Source organism: Camellia sinensis, chromosome 9, assembly GCF_055761805.1.
Source record: "Camellia sinensis isolate YWXY chromosome 9, ASM5576180v1, whole genome shotgun sequence".
NCBI lineage: Eukaryota > Viridiplantae > Streptophyta > Magnoliopsida > Ericales > Theaceae > Camellia > Camellia sinensis.
In genome coordinates, this window is record NC_138969.1 from 187,855,536 (window position 1) to 187,877,957 (window position 22,422).

A 22,422-nucleotide genomic window follows, 5' to 3' on the forward strand; every position below is an offset into this window, starting at 1 on the left:
GTGAGATACTCAAAAGTTTAGGTAGTTTTATAAGATTAAGCATTTAAAATTTTAAAAATAGGTTAGAGAGATGGGGTTTTGCATCCACACTAAGTCATTGATTATGCAAAGAAGGTAACCGTTATAAATTTAATCTCTCTCTCTCTCTCTCTCTCTCTCTCTCTCTCTTTCTCTCTTTTTTATTTTTCTTTTTTTTTTCTTTTGGTTTTGATCAGCAACAAATAGTAGTTAAAAGTAAACATGGTCACTTCTGTCTAAAAGTAGAAAGCATTTTTTTGTTTAAAAACCAATGCTTCACTCTCTGAACCTCATCAGACATTGTTTTATCTTCAAGATTCTTCATTGAAACTTCAACATCATAAGCCAACCTCAAGCATGCCAAAAGATTAAGTCAAAATAAAATCATAAAATCACATGTACCACAACTTACAAATAATTTTAAAATTCTGTATACTCCCAAGTCCTATATATTCTTCTTGATTATCTAAATCTAGGGTAACAAAATCCTTTCCATCTAATTCCATATGACTTTTCTAAGAGAATGATCCCATCAAATATTCTAATCCTAATGAGTGCGCCTTGTACACAAATGATTCATGGCACATGCTTTGATTTTAGCAGAAAAGAATATAAACTATCATGAAAGAATAAAACATATTTAGCACAAAAATCTTTAAAAACCAAATTATGAGAAAGCACCCCAAAAATCTTTGCAATTAAGCAAGTTTGTTAGAGCATGGGAACTGTAATGATATCCCTCTCCATGCAATTAATAAACTACACCCATTTGTCAGAATAGTAAGCCCATCTTCATGTAGGCCACATAACCAAATTGATCCATGGTCACCTATTTCAATTAATTACATGTTACCCATTATCCCATTAAGAATCATTGTTAAGTTCATCAACATATATCATAGAATAGAACTGATAGCCAAAGGTGAAAAGATAGTACCATCAACCTTCTATAAGGGCAAATCAAATTTAGTTGTCACATCTAGTTGCTAGGTCTCTATACACACAAAACTCTAGCTTCAATGATAGACAGAACAGAAGCATGTTAAAATATATTTATCAAAATAGACAAAAATGCAATGGATATGCTCAACAAATCAAAAGGAGTCCAACAAACATGAAGAATGAAACTTCGATGAGTAAATTACTAAATTCATTGATTCTTCAGAGTAAAACCGAAGAAATTTTAAAAATGTGAAACCCTAGGTTAATCAGAACAATAAACAAACAAGATTAAACGTATCACCGAAATTCAGAAAACATTCGATATTCTCACCAAAATGAAGCTAAGTCTGTTTGCTGAGACGCTTCCTGAGCTTCCACTACTTATGCTTGTTCATCTTCCTCTTTCTCTTCTTCTTCACGCTATCATCCCAGATCATCATCGGAGTGTCGCTAGCCACGAAAGGCACAAACCCAGTTGAAGAAATAGGGTTTAGAGAAAACCCAAATGGAAAGCTTGGAAAGATCGGGGTCGAAAGAGAAGAAACCGAAACCGAATCCGAATCGAGATTTACATTGTGGTTGTGGGGATGGAGTGGTTTGGGTTCGGTGAGATAGGGAAGAGTGAAGAGAGGAGGTATGAGATTTGGGGGATGTAGTTTATTAAAAGTAGGGATAATATATTTGACAGATTGCTTTGTGAGTAGTTTCTGGACAAGAGAAGCCATTGAAGACTCGGGAAGAACTGAACAACAAGTCCATATACAAATTTGTACAAGATTGAGAGAGAGAATACAGAGAGAGGGAGAGGGCGGATCAACATATAGAGAGACAGAGAGCGACCTGGAGACAGAGAGGAGAGACGGGCATTTTTTTATTTTATTTTTTCTGTTTTCCTGGTACAAAACGACGTCGTTTTATAAATGGCGACCAATTTTTTTTTTTGTCGCAAAAAATTTTCATTTCCCCCCTCCATGTTTCAAATTTCCCTCCCAAACTTTTGGCGACCAAAAGACAATATTAGTTGCAGAAAAGGTACCTTCGCCGACAAATTTTTTTGGTCGCCAAATCTCAATCAACGGTGACTAAAATATTAGTCGCTAAAAATATAATTTGGCGACTAATTTTTTTTGGTTGCTGAAAATAAGTTTTTGGTGACTAAATTTTTGGTCGCCAAAAAATATGTGACCTTCCGCGACCAAATTTGTAGTTGGTCGGCAAAAGCATACCACTTTCTGCAACCAACTCATTTTTTGGTCGCCAAAATATAACCTTCTGTGACCAATAATATTTGGTCGCCAAAATTAATGATCATTCGCGACTAATTAATATTTGGTCGCCAAATGTCATTTTTTTGCGACCAAAATTATTTTGGTCGGCAAAAGTGGTTGCAAAATGTGTAAATTCTTGTAGTTAATGACATGGCCCACCTCCACATGAAACGGTCTTACACTGCTCTCTCTCTCTCTCTCTCTCTCTCACACACACACATCTTTAGTTTTCTTGGGCTTGTTTTGGCAACTCGGTTAAAAGCAATTTTTGTTGACTTTTTGGTTTTTTGAGGTCACATCACATCTGTATTTTTTTACATATTTTTTTTAAAAGAATTCAAAAAATCAACTTTTAACCTGCTTCCCAAATCATTGGGAGTGGAATTGGAGAGCAAAATTAAGGGATGAATCATTGGCCATGATTGGTTTGGTTTGTAGAAACTTGTTTTAGAAAAAAAAAATTAAAAACTAAAAATTAATTTGTTCAAACTAATAAAATAAATAAATAACACTTATCATTTTTACATAATTTTATGAGTAAAGTACCATTAAATCCCAAATTTGAAAATGTTAAACTATTTAGTCCTATGTTGTTTTTTTTTTTTTTTTTTTTTTTTTAAGACTTATAGGTCCTATTTCAATGTTAAAGACTTTATAGCCCAAGATTTATGCATGCAAGTTTGAAATAATGAGGGCAAATATGGGTTTGTGTTGATGTTAAAATTACTAAAGTGTCCAACAACGAAAAGTAGTGTTCTGTTGTTGTCCCTCCTGCGTGATCGGAACTATGACGGTAAAGATGAAAGGTTTTGGATTTTGGTTCCGATGTTGCAACGATTCATTGACGTGATTTCTGGGACTTGTGTTTTGTTTGGTAATGTTGATGTTAATCCCTCAAATTAACATTATCGTACCTCCCAAAACCCCCTTTACAGTAATACTTTGCAGTGTTCGTGACGTTGGATATGATAACCATTTCGTCCATGCATTAGTGGTGAATACAACATCTACACAATATCGATGCCAGAGATTCTTGCGAGAACACATGATGATAAGTGTGTAGTGTATGGTTTTCTGATGTATGTATTGGTTTTTTAGGTATGGATCGGTGAAAATGTATGTGGTAGTGTTAATGTGTTGGTGTATTTTTTTTATTGGGGAGTTGATGTATGTATTGGTTTGAAGGTTGTGTTGTGGTGCATTGCATTCCATTTTGTGATGCCATCTATGGGCAACACACACGCATATGTTGCTGGTCGAAGAAACACGTAATGTAACAGGAGTTGGAGATTCTTTGTATAACTATGGGAGTTTTTTTTTTTGTCTTTGTGATAGTGTTCATAGGTGCAGTTAGCCAAATTGGATATGTTAGGTGTATGTTGATTGGTGTGTGAGTGTGCACATTCAATGTGATTTTTGTATTCTTTTGTGTGTGTGACGTTAATGGGTAGAACACAACATTCCAATTTTGACGATACGACCGCTGACGTAATTATGTTGGTAATATTGTGCTTTGCATTCCCATTCTGTATGTGTGTTTTGAATATGACCGTGGTATGAAAGCAAGGTGCATGGGGAGCGGGTGATAGTGGCGTATTTTGATGTTGCTGAAATTGCGTATGTATAATTACAATGTCGTATAAGTTATGTGACATGTAGGCAACAATCATTGGATGGGTGACGAAATTGTTTGCCTTAGGCTTGTAGAATATTAGTGTAGTTAGTTGAGTTGAGTTGAACATTTGAAAGTAGCGTATGTATGTTGTATAGTTGTTGGGTGTCGTGTTGTATAGTTGTTGTAATGTGATTACAACCGTATAAAGTTTGATTTATGAAAATGTTTTGTAATAACATTTGCACAATGTAGCTATTAGTAAACGTTGGTAGTAACATCATACCACATATGGAACACTCATGACCCACTAAACACATGACACCACAAAATGGAATTAGTGTTCATGTATTTAGTGGGTTTTGCAATAACATTTACACCGCATATGTTCATGTATGTAGTCGGTCATGTGTGGGTGGTAGTGTTAATGTGTTGGTGTGTTTTTTAATTGTTTACAAGTATCCCACATGTAGTGTGGCATGAAATAGAAACAACATCATGATTCCACATCAACCCTCCCATATCAAATGGCTAAACATCACTAACCCCACAAATCACTACACGCAATCCTCCACAAAAATTTGAAAAACTAACACCATACCATAACCAACCCACCCAAACATCACGAAAAAATCACAATCAAAATCACACTCATGGGTAAACAAGTAAACTCCGCAATATATCATAAATAAAAGGACTAATTGGTTTGAAAGAAAACTTCCAGAACTAAATGGAATAACATTTTCCCAAATGGGATTTTTGGGTAATTTTTCCAAATTTTATCTTTTGAGAGACTATATGTAATTTTTAAAAATTTAAAATTATTTTTTAACAGTTTAGGAGAATTGTGATGGAATTTTATAGAGAAATGTTAACATATCCCTGATCTTGTATAACTATTTTATATCACTTTTTACATCAATATTTATGATTAGTTCTTTTATTTGGAGATAATTATCAAGAAGTAATGAAAGCAAAATAATAAATTATCATATAATTTGGTGATATAAAAAGTTGAAAAAACTAATATATAGTGGTTCTCAATTTTATAATTAAGATCATCCCATGTGATTGTTATTTTTATAGATGATCTACACATGAAAATTTGATGTATCCAATTATCCGAACAAACCGTAGGTCTTCTTTCTAAACTAGTGAGAAGGTTAAACAAGATGTTAGAAATTGGTTTTTTTAGTAATTTTCTTGTCAACTTTTTTCATCTTTAGAGAATCCTTTCTTTAACTTTTAGATTTTTAGAATTTACTCAACTAGGCCAACTAGAAAAGTAAAAAATAAAAAATAGAAAAAATTAAAAAAAAATGTATTTGGTTTGAGTTTTCTGAATTCATTTTTTAAAAAATTAAAAACTTTTTGTTTTCCGTGTTTTTTTGTTTTCACTGAATTTTTTTAATGTTGTAAGCAATTTTTTAATTTTTAGATATACCTCACATAAATACACTTAAAAAATATAATATTTGTAAAAAAAATCTGTAAAAAATTTAATAAATACCAAAAATATAAAAAAAAATACAAAAATTCAGTGCATTTTTCATATTCTTGTGTATATATTAATTTTTTAAATATTTTTTTTACAAATATTTTACTTTTTAGATACATCCAAATAATGTATCTAAAAAAGTAAAAAAAAAATTGTTTAAAATTATAAAAATATTCACTAAATATATATATATATATATATATGAAAAATGAAAAACTTAATTTTCAAAAAATTAAAATGAGTGAATGATTTTTTTTATCCTATTTTACCATATATAATTTGACCCAAAGAGCTGCAACCCAACCCAAGCAAGTTTAGCTAACCCTAAGATCCCGTTTGTTTTGGGGTGTAATGGATGTAAGGGGATTAGGATAGAGGTGGGGTTTTAGTGTTGTGTTTGTTTGTAGAGTTGGAAAAGGAATTAGGACGAAGGAAGGGATTAAGATGGAAGTTGGAAGGGGGATTGGGATGGAGAAGGTGGAGATGGAGGTGGAATTAGAAAAATAGTGAGGGGATTAGAAATTTTTTAATTTTATTTTAATTTTTTACATATTGAGAATTTTTTTTTAAAAATTAATGTTTAATTTTTTATATTTTTTATTTGTTTTATTATTTTATATAAAAATAATTTAACAATTCCTACACTAATAACTATCATCAAAACAAACACAATTTTGCTGAATCCCCTCACTAACAATCCCCTCACTATTAATCCCCTCACTATGAATCCTCTCTATTTTGCCTCTGAAAACAAACGGGCCTAATAGTATTTGAGCTGATTTGGGCCTAGTTATTGAAGTTGAACTATTCTATTTTGTGTTGGAGGCAGACTACTCAAAAGAAACTTACCTGATAGTTCGCCCATGAGCCTTCATGTATTAAATGAGTAACAAATCCAAGCCCGTTGGGCAAGCCCAGGCTTATATTTTTGGCCCAACCTCGGTCCACCAAAATAAAAGTTCGTTAATGGGTTTCGATATGATTTTTGTGGGTCATTCTAGGCCGACGAATCCTTATATATGTAAATTTTATTTTTATTTTTGGTCTCTATTGCAATTTTTTTTTTTTTTTGGGTGAAACACTAATAAATTTCAAGTAGTGATCTTATGAACTGTTTGGTCCTCATTTTTTTTTCCTTATAGACCCAAAGGTCTCATTCTAGTGTGAATTACATAAACGGCAAAATATAAACGCGTGTATCTTATGTGTTGAGGAACAAATGTAGATTTTCTCATAATGCTGAAATTACTAAACGTAACATTTAAAAAAAAAACTTCTCAGTATGTTTTTCTCAAACGTAATACTTCAATGTAACACGCTAAAAAACTGTTTAGTGTACTTTTCTAAATGTAACACTCCAATTGATGTAACACACAAAAACTCCTTAGTATCATTTTTGTCCCCGTGTCAGCCTGCTAATAGTTATTGGTCAGTGTAGACCGCCTGAACTCTCTCCGTGCGCCCTCCTTTCGGAGAGGGCACGAATCGGGTCCTACTACTACAGTTCGGACTCCTGTTACGGTTCTGAATCTAATCTTACAAAGTGCAATGTAAGACTGATAAATCACCAAAGAGTCCAAATCTGGCAATTGGTTTTGAAAAATCAATTTTGAATCAAAAAGTGCCAAACATGGACTGCTTTGCCAGATTTCAAAGTTGTCACCAAAATATTTTATTTTTGAAAAATTTAGGAAACCCTAACTCATGCCAAAGGCCACGTGTTCGTCATCACCAAAGTTGCATCGGCTCGAGAACTTGGGTACGAGAGGGGAAGGTCCTGAAATCAGCACCCCTGCTCGCCCGATCAAAGATCGGCCTCTACTAACATGATATGTTGTTTTATAAATGCATGTATTCTTATTCCAGTTATTAGCTAACTTACTATGTGATGCGCACAACATACAAGTATAGACTAAATAGCGAGAATTGGAACAAAACAATTCATGTTTGTTTTTGAAAATGGTTTGAAATGCCACTCTCAAGTGGGCTAAAATGAGGATTTGCCACCCTCAAGTGGGCTTTAAAACATGATTTGCCACTTCGCAAAGTGGTCTTAAAACTCACATTCGATGAATTGTTCCAATTCAAGCAACCAAGCCTTCATCCACAGGCATTTATACAGTTTATCGATTAAACACATAGCCTCATGGCAAGCATGCTAAACATCGCAACACTCACACGCATGCAAGGATGCTAAAGCGTAAAAACTTACAGTGTACTTCGAGCCAAAACAGAAAATTAGTTAGAAACAATGCATGATCCTAACTATACAAGATGCCTAATGCAACGCATGCAAAATGCAACTAAATAGGCTCGGCTATCCAAGATGGCATATGAATGCAACACTTGATAACATGCTTTAGAACACGTATTCAAGTAAGTGTATTGAAATACGATGCAGTTTGTATGATGTGCCGAGCCCGGTGCATGCAAGACAAATGAATGATGCACGCATGCAGGCATAGGGTATGCTAATCAAAACGTGCCCTAATTTAACCATTGAAAGCGGATAAGTAAAAGGGAGAAAGGCGTGGGGTTGGAAGACATGCACACACACACGCACCCTTATTACAACATTGTGCCCTCGCGAAGCAGGGTCCGAATGAATAAGTCAAGCTAGCTACACTAAGCTAATCAACTAATCTAATTAAGCTAATTAGACTAATTATTACAAACCAATAAATAAATAGCTAAACTAAGCTACTTAATTATTACAACACTTTAACTAATTAACGAATTAATTAAATAAATTACAAAACCAAGCTAGCTAACAAGTAAAGCTTTAAACCAAGCTGCCTCAAAAAGTTGAAGAAGTTGAACATGCATGCACTCGGTTCCCGTCCCGAAAAACTCTCCGGTTTGCTCTTTAGAGGCTCTATTTGCAGGGTGTCTTCAAGAACTTTCTGCTGAACCTAGTGCACTAGTGGCTTGCCGGCCATGAATGGTGGCTGTCAGCCATCTGCCGGCCAAGAGTGGACCTCTGTTGGCCAACAATGAAAGGGTGTCGGCCATCAGTGTGGCACTGCCGGCCACTGGTGTGCTGTAACACCAAGCTGCAACAGAGCACAAAACAAAGGAAAATGGAGGGTCTCCCAAGAACATGTATGTACTGTGCCCCTCCTTATCATCTCAAAACATCAAGGGAGAGGCACCATTGGATCCAAGACCATCAATCAAGCATTCACAATGCATGATGGCCGAAGATCCAACTTGCACACATTCAATAAATACAAGACAAATAAGACTCTATGGAGCACTATCTTATCATGGAAGATCAAAGGCAATGGAGACAAAGGGAATTGTCTCATTTTCATCACTTTGAGTATGAAATGGACCAATTCACCTTGTGTTCAATATAACGTCCGATTGAACACAATGCAATGCATATACATAACATGCTTATCTTGGCATGTTTTACTTGATTCAATTCTTGTTTACACATTTTACATTACCAAGCCATTCTTTAGTTGGTTTGTCCAATGTGAAAGTCCTCTAATGCAAGAGAGAGGTCAATCAAAAGATGACTTAAAACATAGGAGAGACCATGCCTTTGACTAGGAGGAACCCTAAAAAGAGGGTTAAAGCCATTTAAGCACAAGCCTCAATCCCATGGCTTAAACACAACTATAAGACTAACCAATCCTCAAAACAAATCAAAAGATGAAAAAGTGAGGGAGGTGGCAGAATCTCAGTGTTGAAATGGCATGAAAAACAAGACTCTAACATGCAAACAACTCATGTACAACATGTTAAGAGACTTAAGCATTAAAACTAGTGAAGGACACAACACTAGGACTATGCAATACAATGCTCAAATGATCAAACCAGGCCTAGACGGAACTCAAACATGTCAAAATAGTGGCTAAAATGAGCTAAGATGGCAACATGAAAAGCAAGAAAATCATGTTCATGTATTGGCTCATTTTTAAGGCATGAGGCACAACTCTCAAACATAATGAAAGAGTGGTATGTGTGAGAGTGTGACAGATAAATATGCTCTGAAATCCCATGCTAAATGATGCCAAATCATGCAAACATCACAAGCTAAGCATGCTAGCGGCCTCAAAACACAAGGCTAGTAATGGCCTTTGCACTACAACCATGCATAACAAGTCTCATATGACCAAAACCACTCAACACAAAATAAAAGCATGCAAAATTAGTGGTAAAATCACAATAAAGTTAGACTAACACATGCTAGAATGATAGGTTAAATCACTAGGCATACAAGGCTAGTAAGCAAGATTACACTACAAGTACAAGATGCAAACAAGAGGTGCTCCGACCAGCCACAATCAGTGTTAAAACATGTTAAAAAAGTCACAAAAACATGCTGAGATCAAGCCATGAGATGGTAGAAACACATGCTCAACTACTAAGCCATCAATACATGCAAAGGAGAAACAAGGAGGGGAGGCCACCCCTTCCTATTTTGGTCCTCAAAACCAAGTTTTTGCCACTGAAAATCCCTTGAATTTCAGTGGTTAAAAGGCCAAAAAGAGATTGTTTTAAAGGCTTTTAAACATGGCATAAAGCTTAGCAAATAAGCCACCAAAGAGAGGGGAACACCCCTAACCTCAAAAGAACCTCAAACTACCATTTCAAACACTTAAAAATAAAGGTTTTGTAGTTGACAATTAGGCCAAAAACAACATGCAAGGGTGGCGAACCAATGAAGTAAAACAAAGCTTAAAAAGGGGTAATCTCTTACCCTTGAAGCACAGCAACAAACCAGCAACTTTCTTGAGCTAAAACCAACTTTGAGACCTCAAACCAAGCTTCAAGAGACCTCAGCTTCAATATGAGGGTGTTTGGCTAAGAGTTCTAGTGCAAATATGTAAAGAAAGATCACTTTCAAGCCTAAAATATAGAGAGAGAGGATTCTAGAGAGAGAGAGAGAGAGAGAGAATTTTAGCTTAGCTCAATTCTTGTAACCCCTTGCATGCATATAGATGAGACCTATATATAGAAAATACAAAAGCCCCTTGAAGAGATCCAACCATCCACGTGAGTGCAGATGGTCTATCCTGCAAACAGTTGGCTTAAAAATATCAGAAAAATATCTGTTGAAACATTAGTGGCCGGTTGGACATCAGTGATGGCCAGCAGGGCTTCATTGATGGCCGGCAGGGCCAATTGGTGGCCGGCAGGGAAAATCCCATGGCTGGTAGCCCTTGATCATGGCTGGAAGTGCATCAAAACAAGTACTATGGAGGGACCAAAGCATGGTCCAAAAATAAGGCAGAAAGGATACAGGGTTTGGAAAGCTCAAACCTGTGACGTTCCACCGCGAAATTCGAGCGCTCGGCGAGCAATCAAACTTGTCACCGGATGTACCTGCAAGCACATCTAAGTCTTGAGGGCGGTCAAAAATGGGGTGTCTACAGTCAGTGCCACAGAATAGAACTCCCCCACTGTATCATCACCCTTCAAAACAACACTTGGGTACTTCCAAGTAATCGCAGACCCAGTCCTCACCTGTGTCCACGATATCTTTAACCGAGCCCCAACACAAAGACCCCAGTTTGTAACAAATTTATAAATCCCTCCCTTCCCTTGCTCATCCCCAGCATACCAATTTTGCACCGTGGAGTACTTAATCTCCGCATCCTTAGCGTAGTACAATTCAACCACGGCAGCATGAAGTTGATTCCTATCATAAGACAGTGCAGTGCACCCCTCCAAATACTCCACAAAACTCCTATCATCAGCAACTATAAGGGTTCTCTCAAATTGCCCAGTTTCCAATGCATTTATGCCAAAATTAGTCGAGATTTGCATAGGGCATTTGGTATCCTTAGGTATGTAACAAAACGACCCGTCACTAACCACAGCTGAATTTAAAGCTACATAGTAATTATCATCAGGTGGAATAACCCTACCTAAGAACTTCCTTACTAAATCAGGGTATTCCCTAATGGCCTCGGTTATCAAACAAAAAATCACACCCGCCTTCTCTATAGTCTTCCTATGAGTCGTAACGATCGATACACTATCAAGAACAACATCAACAGCAACATTAGCCAATCGATTTTGTTCATTCAAAGGAACACCCAATTTATCAAAGTACTTAATAAGCTCAGGATCAGCCTCATCGAGGCTATTCAAAGTCGGTTTCTTTTTCGGTTCTGAATAATAACACATGTCCTGCAAATCAATTGGAGGGTATCGATTGTCTGACCATTTGGGTTCAGTCATCCTAAGAAATTTTTCAAAAGAATTCAATCTAAACTCAAGCATCCAATCGGGTTCGTTCTTTCGGGACGAAATCAATCGAATAGTCTCCTCCGAAAGCCCTTTCGGAATCGTGAAGGAGTTGATTTCTTCATTGAACCCCCATTTGTAATCGCGTTTGAGGAATTTGTGAATTGCGTCTTCATCGTTTGAAAGCGTACCTGGGATTGGAGGAAGCTCGGAATCAAGGGTTTTGGGTTCGTACCCAACATCTTCTCTAACCTTGAAGAGTTTGAAATTAGGGGTTTTAGGGTTTGAAGATTTCAAAAATTCGAGCTTTGGGTAAAAAAGTTTTGAGATTTTGGGGTTTTCAGTGTAGGGGGAAGGAGAGAAGCTTGAAATAACATTGGCAATAAGAGAAGCCATGGATGTGGTGGTGAAGATTCACAGAGAGATTGAGAGAGAGAAGAGTGTAGAAATTGAAAGCAAATTTTCAGTTTGTTTTTCGTGTTTTTTGTGGAGTTCGGATCCTCTGCCGTTGTTCCCTACAGTGGGACAAAACGGCGTCGTTTTGGACAATTTTTTTCTCCACCTTGTTTTCTTATTTCTTCTCTTTCTAAGTTCTTAAACGTTTTAGAGAAGCGCCTACAAACGACTGAACAAAGAGATGAAGAGGAGAGTGACGGCTGCGATGATGTGTCAACGGCGGCGAGGATCTGGACTTGCACAGCCCAGCCAAACGAAAGACTGAAACGATCCTGATATGTGGGATGGCAATTTCTAGATTTGAATGTGTTGATTTTGAAAGGTTTCACTATTGTTGCCTTCTAAATATTGTTTATTTGCTTGTTTCTTGTTTTGACACATGGTTTCTTGTTAATTTTACCATTTTATGTTCAATTGATTCATTCTTAGCACTGTTTGGTTGTATTGTGATGTTTGGGATATGAACTTTTAGATCTAAAAGGTACATTTGGTGTGTTTGGGAATGAGAAAAGTTTGGCCATCCATAATAAGCCGTGGAGTTCCATTGTTGCTCGCCGTTGCCGTCGGCACGGCGAGGCGAGGTGGCGATAAAGCTACATTTTTTGGACGTCGCAACAAACAATGGCAGAGATTCAGACTCCATTAGAAACCCTAATCCCCCCAAAACAAAAACATTTAGATTCACCACTATTTTACTTAATTGAAGTGAAAAGGAATAATAAGAATCATATTATAGAGCTGAACGCATATATATATGTGTGTGGTATATAAATTGGTAGAAATGTGAATGAAGGTTTGCATGCTCTCTCTAACTTTCTCTCTCTACATTCTCTGCAATTTGATGGAGCAATGAAGGAAGGGCGTCGTCTTGCCCCCGCTTCTGCCGCCATTGCCTTGCTTTGTCTCGCCATGCAGTCGTCACCGCACAGTCGTCTTCCCTCTGGTTTGAGAGTTGAGAGAATTTAAAAAAAAAAAAAATTGTCCAAACGACGCCGTTTTGTCCCACGGCAGGAACAGGGAACAACGGCAGAGGCTCCACAAAAAACGCGAAAAACAAACTAAAAATTTGCTTTCAATTTCTATACTCTTCTCTCTCTCTATCTCTCTGTGAATCTTCACCACCACATCTATGGCTTCTCTTATTGCCAATGGTATTTCAAGCTTCTCTCCTCACCCCCACACCGAAACCCCCAAAATTCCAAAACTTTTTTACCCAAAGCTCGAATTTTTGAAATCTTCAAACCCTAAAACCCCTAATTCCAAACTCTTCAAGGTCAGAGTAGGTGTTGGGTACGAACCCAAAACCCTTGATTCCAAGCTTCCTCCAATCCCAGGTACGCTTTCAAGCGATGAAGACGCAATTCACAAATTCCTCAAACGCGATTACAAATGGGGGTTCAATGAAGAAATCGACTCCTTCACGATTTCGAAAGGGCTTTCGGAGGAGACTATTCGATTGAGTTCGTCCCGAAAGAACGAACCCGATTGGATGCTTGAGTTTAGATTGAATTCTTTCGAGAAATTTCGTAGGATGACTGAACCCAAATGGTCAGATAATCGGTACCCTCCGATTGATTTGCAGGACATGTGTTATTATTCGGAACCGAAAAAGAAACTGACTTTGAATAGCCTCGATGAGGCTGATCCTGAGCTTATTAAGTACTTTGATAAATTGGGTGTTCCTTTGAGTGAACAAAATCGATTGGCTAATGTTGCTGTTGATGCTGTTCTTGATAGTGTATGGATCGCTACGGCTCATAGGAAGACTTTAGAGAAGGCGGGTGTGATTTTTTGTTCGATAACCAAGGCCATTAGGGAATACCCTGATTTAGTCAAGAAGTTCTTAGGTAAGGTTGTTCCACCTGATGATAATTACTATGCAGCTTTAAATTCAACTGTGGTTAATGACGGGTCGTTTTGTTACATACCTAAGGATACCAAGTGCCCTATGCAAATCTCGACTTATTTTCGCATGAATGCATTGGAAACTGGGCAATTTGAGAGGACCCTTATAGTTGCCAATGGTAGGAGTTTTGTGGAGTATTTGGAGGGTGCACTGCACCGTCTTATGATAGGAATCGACTTCATGCTGCCGTGGTTGAGTTGTACTGCGCTGAGGATGCAGAGATTAAGTACTCCACGGTGCAAAATTGGTATACTGGGGATGAGCAAGGGAAGGGAGGGATTTATAACCTTGTTACAAAGCGGGGTCTTTGTGCTGGGGCTCGGTCAAAGATATCGTGGACGCAAGTGGAGACTAGGTCTGCGATTACTTGGAAGTACCTATGTGACAACCACGCCATGTGTAATATTTTATATTTGGTTAATTAAGGAGATTTGGGATTTTAAGTAGTCGTTATCCTAATTTAATTTGAGATTTATGAAAATTTTTGGAGTCTGATTCGTATTTGATTTTAATAAGGATTTAATTTGGAATTAGAAATTGAATGTCCAAATGGCTTAAGGAGGTAAAATTAGTGAGTTGATTCAGTTTAATTTCAAATATCAGACCATATGAGGGTTTAATTAAATATTTGATTCAGTTTAGTAAAATTGAGATTTGATTAATTAGGTCCGAATTTGAGTTAATTAAGTTAGTTAAATTATGAGGATTGAGAATTGTTATTATTACAGACTAAATTTATTTATGGGATGTCCAATTTGAATGTGTAATTTAATGACAGAAATTTGGAGTCTGATTAGAAATTAAAGGCCTAAATGATTTGGGGAATCAAAATTGATGATGACAATAAGTCTAATTTAATATTTGGAGTTTTTTGGGAGTGTGTTTAAAAAACTGATTTAGATTTGTAAAATCACATATAATTAATAGGGTCTTAATTGAAGTCCATTAGACTATTTAAATTATGTGGGTTATGATTAGTATGATTAATTAAGCTATGTACTAATTAAGATTAATTACGATCAAATTGTGTTTAATAAAGTTAATGGATAATTACATAATAAGTTAATTCTAATCATAAATTAATTTGAAGAAATATCCAGATTGTGCACGTGTGTAGTGTGATGGGTTTATATGAGTGTATGTTTATACCTTGGTGTTGGGACTTAACTCAAGAGAAAGAAATGAAATCCAAACATGATTAATTGTTGATGGAAAAGCAGATTAATGTTTGGTAAGTTTTATCAATTCATGAATAAACCATATAAAGAAAAACAATAATGAAGAAAAATAAATCTGGTTCAAAAATAAATCTTAGCACACAACTATGCCACATAGGACATTTTTCAGAAATTAATTTGTTTTATTATATAGATATATGAAGCAAGACACTTGGGCATCCCATTATTAATAAGTTAAACATCAGCTCTAAGGAGTTAAACATGATCCGCAAATACAAAACACAACAAAGAAAAACAAACTTTTTAAAAGTAACTAAGTTGTTCACAAAATTAGCAGCTACATACAAGTTCTGAAAAGGACAATTCAAGGGAAACCAAACTCATTAATGCAAAAGAGTTATTGAGGCAAAATGTAATAAAATATGTGAAGTATGCAATTTACCTTGAATTCCAACTGATGCATTCAAATTGTAGATTCCCACATTAAATCAACATATCACAATAAGAAACAAATCACATATTAGTATCAACTTGAATTAATGTTGTCAAAATGCTTTTTCTATTGCTCATCAAAGCGGCATTATGGAAAAAAACTAACCTTGAAGGGAAAGATCCTTGAGGCTAATACGACAGAGATTATAAACATTTTCAGTAATATTTGCTTTCTGTAGTTTCATTCCAAGTGATGCAGCACAATTTACAGCTTGCAAGTTGGTTATGAAGCTCTGTTTTTGAAAGCGAGATACATAACTCTCCAATGCATTACAACAAGCTGTTTGGTTTGTTACTAATGTACCTTATTGTAATACTAGTGTACCTTATTGTAATACTAGTGAAGTATGCAATTTAGTACTTCTACCTTACTAATGTGCCTTACTGTAATACTAGTGAAATTGCAAGTGCCTGAAGGCACTTCGTTATTCGGGAAACAACACTAACTGATAAATTTATTCAATCTTAACCCTCAACCTGGTTCAAAAATAAATCTTAGCCCTCAACTATGCCACATAGGACATTTTTCAGAAACTGATTGTATAGATATATGAAGAAAACACACTTGGGCATCCCATTATTAATAAGTTAAACATCAGCTCTAAGGAGTTAAACATGATCCACAAATACAAAACACAACAAAGAAAAACAAACTTTTTAAAAGTAACTAAGTTGTTCACAAAATTAGCAGCCACATATAAGTTCTGAAAAGGACAAATCAAGAGAAACCAAACTCATTAATGCAAAAGAGTTATTGAGGCAAAATGTAATAAAATATGTGAAGTATGCAATTTACCTTGAATTCCAACTGATGCATTCAAATTGTAGATTCTCACATCAAATCAACATGTCACAGAAAGAAACAAATCACATATTAGTATCAACTTGAATTCATGTTGTCAAAATGCTTTTTCTATTGCTCATCAAAGTGGCATTATGGAGAAAAACTAAACTTGAAGGGAAAGATCCTTGAGGCTAATACGACAGAGATTATAAACATTTTCAGTAATATTTGCTTTCTGTAGTTTCATTCCAAGTGATGTAGCACAATTTACAGCTTGCAAGTTGGTTATGAAGCTCTGTTTTTGCAAGCGAGATACATAACTCTCCATTACATTACAACAAGCTGTCTGGTTCGTTACTAATGTACCTTATTGTAATACTAGTGAAGTATGCAATTTAGTACTTCTACCTTACTAATGTACCTTACTCTAATACTAGTGAAATTGCAAGTTCCTGAAGGCACTTCGTTATTCGGGAAACAACACTAACTGATAAATTTATTCAATCTTAACCCTCAACCTGGTTCAAAAATAAATCTTAGCCCTCAACTATGCCACATAGGACATTTTTTAGAAACTGATTGTATGGATATATGAAGAAAAGACACTTGGGCATCCCATTATTAATAAGTTAAACATCAGCTCTAAGGAGTTAAACATGATCCACAAATACAAAACATAACAAAGAAAAACAAACTTTTTAAAAGTAACTAAGTTGTTCACAAAATTAGCAGCTACATACAAGTTCTGAAAAGGACAATTCAAGAGAACCAAACTCATTAATGCAAAAGAGTTATTGAGGCAAAATGTAATAAAATATGTGAAGTATGCAATTTACCTTGAATTCCAACTGGTGCATTCAAATTGTAGATTCCCACATCAAATCAACATATCACAATAAGAAACAAATCACATATTAGTATCAACTTGAATTCATGTTATCAAAATGCTTTTTCTATTGCTCATCAAAGTGGCATTATGGAAAAAAACTAACCTTGAAGGGAAAGATCCTTGAGGCTAATACGACAGAGATTATAAACATTTTCAGTAATATTTGCTTTCTGTAGTTTCATTCCAAATGATGCAGCACAATTTACAGCTTGCAAGTTGGTTATGAAGCTCTGTTTTTGAAAGCGAGATACATAACTCTCCATTGCATTACAACAAGCTGTTTGGTTCGTTACTAATGTACCTTATTGTAATACTAGTGTACCTTATTGTAATACTAGTGATGTATGCAATTTAGTACTTCTACCTTTCTAATGTACCTTACTGTAATACTAGTGAAATTGCAAGTGCCTGAAGGCACTTCGTTATTCGGGAAACAACACTAACTGATAAATTTATTCAATCCTAACCCTCAACCTGGTTCAAAAATAAATCTTAGCCCTCAACTATGCCACATAGGACATTTTTTAGAAACTGATTGTATGGATATATGAAGAAAAAACACTTGGGCATCCCATTATTAATAAGTTAAACATCAGCTCTAAGGAGTTAAACATGATCCACAAATACAAAACACAACAAAGAAAAACAAACTTTTTAAAAGTAACTAAGTTGTTCACAAAATTAGCAGCTACATACAAATTCTGAAAAGGACAATTCAAGAGAACCAAACTCATTAATGCAAAAGAGTTATTGAGGCAAAATGTAATAAAATATGTGAAGTACGCAATTTACCTTGAATTCCAACTGGTGCATTCAAATTGTAGATTCCCACATTAAATCAACATATCACAATAAGAAACAAATCACATATTAGTATCAACTTGAATTCATGTTATCAAAATGCTTTTTCTATTGCTTATCAAAGTGGCATTATGGAAAAAAACTAACCTTGAAGGGAAAGATCCTTGAGGCTGACCTAATCAATTATAATTTCACAATGAAGGCGTCTTAAGAGCAGATGAAACACAGCAACAACAACAACAAAAACAAAGAAAAAGAAGAGGAAGAGAGAGAGAGACCTGATATTCTCCCTTTTATGCATAGATTATTTATAGGGAAATTTTTTTTAAGGTTCCCTGATATTAAAATTTTATAAGATAAATGATATATAGTATTTTCATAGTAGTTAAGGTCTCTCAACAAGAAAATTTGACTTAGAGAAATTTCACCCTGATTCAGTGAAATTTCAATTATTACATAGAAATTTTAAAATTTTCCTGAATTGGGGTCGAAATTTCTTTAAGTCAGACAAAATTTCTCTGAATTGAATTCTCTGTGAAAATGTTGATGGCCTTATCTAATAAAAAAAAATTTGGACCTCTCATATTGCACAAAGTTAGAGATGAATATTTTACTGATTTTCTCTTATTTATACAAAAAAATTAAATTGATCTCCAATAATTATAATAACATGATTTAATAACATTTGTTTTCAAAAACAGGGTGCTTTTAAAATCATATTTTATAGTTCATAATTTTTTGAAAATAAATTTGTTGAAATCAAAATAGTTATAGAATGGTGTAATTTTTTTTAATAGGGTTACTTTGGTCAAGATTTGTTCTACAAAACATTAAAGGACTGGAACTGACAATCTTTCTTGCTTGTCCTTATACTAATTTAAACTTATAATAAGGGAGCTATATCCGAATTCTCCGAATAATCTCAATTAAATGTTTTTTTCAATCTCCATGAATTAACCAATAATATTTTATTTTATAGGAATCAATAATATCTTTAATTATAGCTTTTGGGATGTAAAATATATTTTTCCTCAAACAAAATGTCTAATTAGTACCTAGTAATGGGTGATTGAAAGATGTTAGATTGGTGAGTATGTATCTAGCTTTTGATATAAATACAGGATTAATGGGACCATGGCAGTAGTTGGACAATCTAAATCATTAATTTTTTAACTTTCATGCATAAAAAAAAGATTCAAATTGATCTCTAATAATTATAACCACATGATTTAATTAATTGCATTTGTTTTTAAAAAGTAGGTTATTTTTAAAATTATATTTTATAGTTCATAATTTTTTAAAACAAATTTGTTGAAATCAAAATAGTTACAATTATCGAATCAATCTGTTTTTTTGTATGGATAATCCATACATGAAAACCCCAAAAATTAATAGTTTAGATCATCGCAACAGAACTAGTAGTGGGCCCACAGGCCTAAACTGGACCGGTCTAGTCCGTTGAGAATCAATACAAACTCTCTAGTGTTTTTCCACATCATTTTACAATGGTGGAGAATCTAGAAGATTATTAAAAGTTTTAGACAAATCTAGAAGATTTTAGAATATCCTAGTAGAATAAAAAATATTGGAGAAATTTAGAGAAATCTAACAAATCTATAAAGTTCTAGAACATTCGGGAGTATTCTAGAGAAGTATAAAACTTTCCATTATGTAGTAGAATAATTTAGAGAAATCTAAACTATAGTGGAAGGATGAGAGTAACCTAGAATATTCTAGAAGCTTAGTAATGTCTCCTAGGTCAAATTGATCATAATCGTTCATTGAAAAAGTGGATGACTATATAAAGTGAAGAGACCTCCTCATTTGAGAGACATAGCAAGTGGAGACAAAAATTGAGTAATTCCGAGTGAGGGGCCCCAAAAAGTATATTTTTTAGGGTAAAATCATGTTATATTTTTGTATACTATGTGGTCGTATCAATAAAAATTATTTCTTAGTTGTGAAAATTACAATTAAAAAATGTATCTAGTTTAAAACTATTTCCAATTGCATTGTAATATAAACATAAGAGCTGTCAATAACGAGAATAAAAGACCAAAATAAGGATGTCTATCTACAATATCCATGATAAGCAAAAATTTGCATTTGCTTCAACATCTACGTTTCTGCTTCTCCAAGGTTCCAAAGTGCATTTGGTGCAATGATTTGTGCCAATAGGAGCGGTCTGGCGGGTGTGAGGCGATTAGATACCCTAATATCTATTTAGCTAAACCCTTCGGTCCAAACCCAGTTGGACACCTCTTTTGGAGTGAGTTTAGGTGGCTGACACACATGTTGGTAGTGTTTGACTAGCATAATTCACTTATGATTTTTGAGAGATTTAATTGTTTTATCAGATAAATCTTTGTTCATGTCTCAGCTCTTTTACTACGATTCACGATATTTCATATTCTAGTATGTTGGTCATATAGCGATCTCGGTTTCTCTTCCTTTAATTGTTGTATTCCGGACTTAGGTTCCGTGGAGTTGGTGACTGTATATCTTGTTGTTATCCTTTAATTCCGTGTGTTTGAGTTTTAGGATGTATTGGGCGTGTTTCGAACAGGTTGGTTGAGCTTTAGTCCCATTCCTTGTTGCCCAGATATTTGGTGGTACGCTCGAGCGGGTCCCTTTGCGCTCGAGCAGAGTTTGATTTTTGGTTGTCCGCTTGAGCGAGTCTTCTTGCACTCGAGCGGGATTTACACACTCCCAGCATTTTGTGCCTCTGCAAAACTTCTGCAGGTGCATTTTTCACGCTCGAACGGTTTTCCTTACGCTCGAGCGGGTAGCACTCGAGCGGGTGTCTTGGCGCTCGAGCGGGTAGTTCATTGTCTGTAAAAGTTTTGGAAGGGGGAAATCTATGCTCGAGCGGCTTTCCCTTTGCGCTCGAGTGGGTGTGTTTTGCAGTTGTGTCTTGGCGCTCGAGCAGGAATCTTTACGCTCTAGCGGGTCCAGTTTTTGTGTCTGACGCTTGAGCGTCTTATCCTCCGCTCGAGCGGGTCATACGTATATCAGTAGACAGCAGTGGGATTACACTTCACTTTTTCATCTCTTTCTTTTTGAAAAACCCTAGATCTGAGCTCTCTCTCTCTCTAAACAACTTCTCTCTAGTGATTTATCTACTTCTAGTGAGTTTCTAACCTAGGCTCTTTGTAAGAAAGATAGAGGGTGTTGAGGGCTTCCTTTTAATCTGAAAAATCTTGGATTTGGAGCACTTTGGATTTCGATCATCTCCTCCATTTGAGCTCTTCATCTCGAGGTAGGGATAACTACTCATTTCTATGGTCTTTGACATAAACTATTGGTCATTTTGATGTAATGTTGAGTTGGGTAATTTTGGGTGTTAGGATTTTCAAAATGTATATAAGAGGGGTTTTGTATTTTGAGCCTATACATGTATATTTGGGCCTAGAGATGAGATTATTGGTGTTGTTGATAATATTTGGACCTTTGGGTCAATATTGAGCTTAAGGGAAGAATTGCCATGTTTGGGTATATTTGGGTCATTAGTGTAATTAATGACATTTGTTATGGAATTATGAAATTAAGTTGGAAATAATGAAATTTGCTCATTATGAGATAGAATGTGGAGTTGGATTTATAAATCGCTCACTTTTGAAAATATCAATTATATATCTGTTGAGGCATTTATTATCTGTTTAGAAATAACTGCTTTGAGCTATCGGTGGAGGATAGTCTTGATTGTTGTAGACATTGCATGATGATTAGGTGAATTGAAACTAATCAAGTTGTGTATTTGAATACATGGGTGCCGAATCTCGCGGATGAAATTTCCGTAAAATGGCCATTTGAATATAATTATACATGGGTGCCGAATCCCGCGGATGCAATTTTCATAAAACAGCAATCCGAATATATCTATACATGGGTGCCGAGTCCCGCGGATGAAATGTTCATAAAATGGCCATAAGGGAATGAAAATACATGGGTGCCGAATCCCGCAGACGCAATTTCCGTAAAATGGCAGTTTGGCCAGGTTTCGAGTCATGTTTATAAGTCGAGTTTTGTTAAGTTAAACATTTATCAAGTGCTAATGTTTTAGTTATTGCTCATATTATGTTTAGCATATCTCTACTACGCGTTGGCTCACCCTATATGGGACATCATTTTCAGGTACAGGTGTTATGCCACCTCCAAGGACGTAGCTTGGGAGGCTTGAGGCTGTAGACTCTATTTTTGTTGTTTTGTTGTTTTGTTGTATTACATGTATATCAAGCCAAGGGCTTATTTGTGTAGAGTTAGTACTCTCTTTTTGTAACCAAGTGTGGACTTGGAAAGTTGTAAGTCTATAGGGCGTTTACTTTTATTGTCAACATATAATACTTTTTGTAAGAATACTCTGGTGATTATAAT

The 22,422-nt window shown here is 35.4% G+C and overlaps 2 pseudogenes; one reads left to right on the top strand and one right to left on the bottom strand.

Moving 5' to 3' along the window:
* Positions 1–6,681: 6,681 nt before the first annotated feature.
* LOC145799998 (iron-sulfur cluster assembly SufBD family protein ABCI8, chloroplastic pseudogene) lies at positions 6,682–11,938 on the bottom strand (annotated as a pseudogene).
* Positions 11,939–13,127: 1,189 nt separating this feature from the next.
* Positions 13,128–20,464, top strand: LOC145799999 (iron-sulfur cluster assembly SufBD family protein ABCI8, chloroplastic pseudogene; annotated as a pseudogene).
* The last annotated feature ends 1,958 nt before the right edge of the window (positions 20,465–22,422 follow it).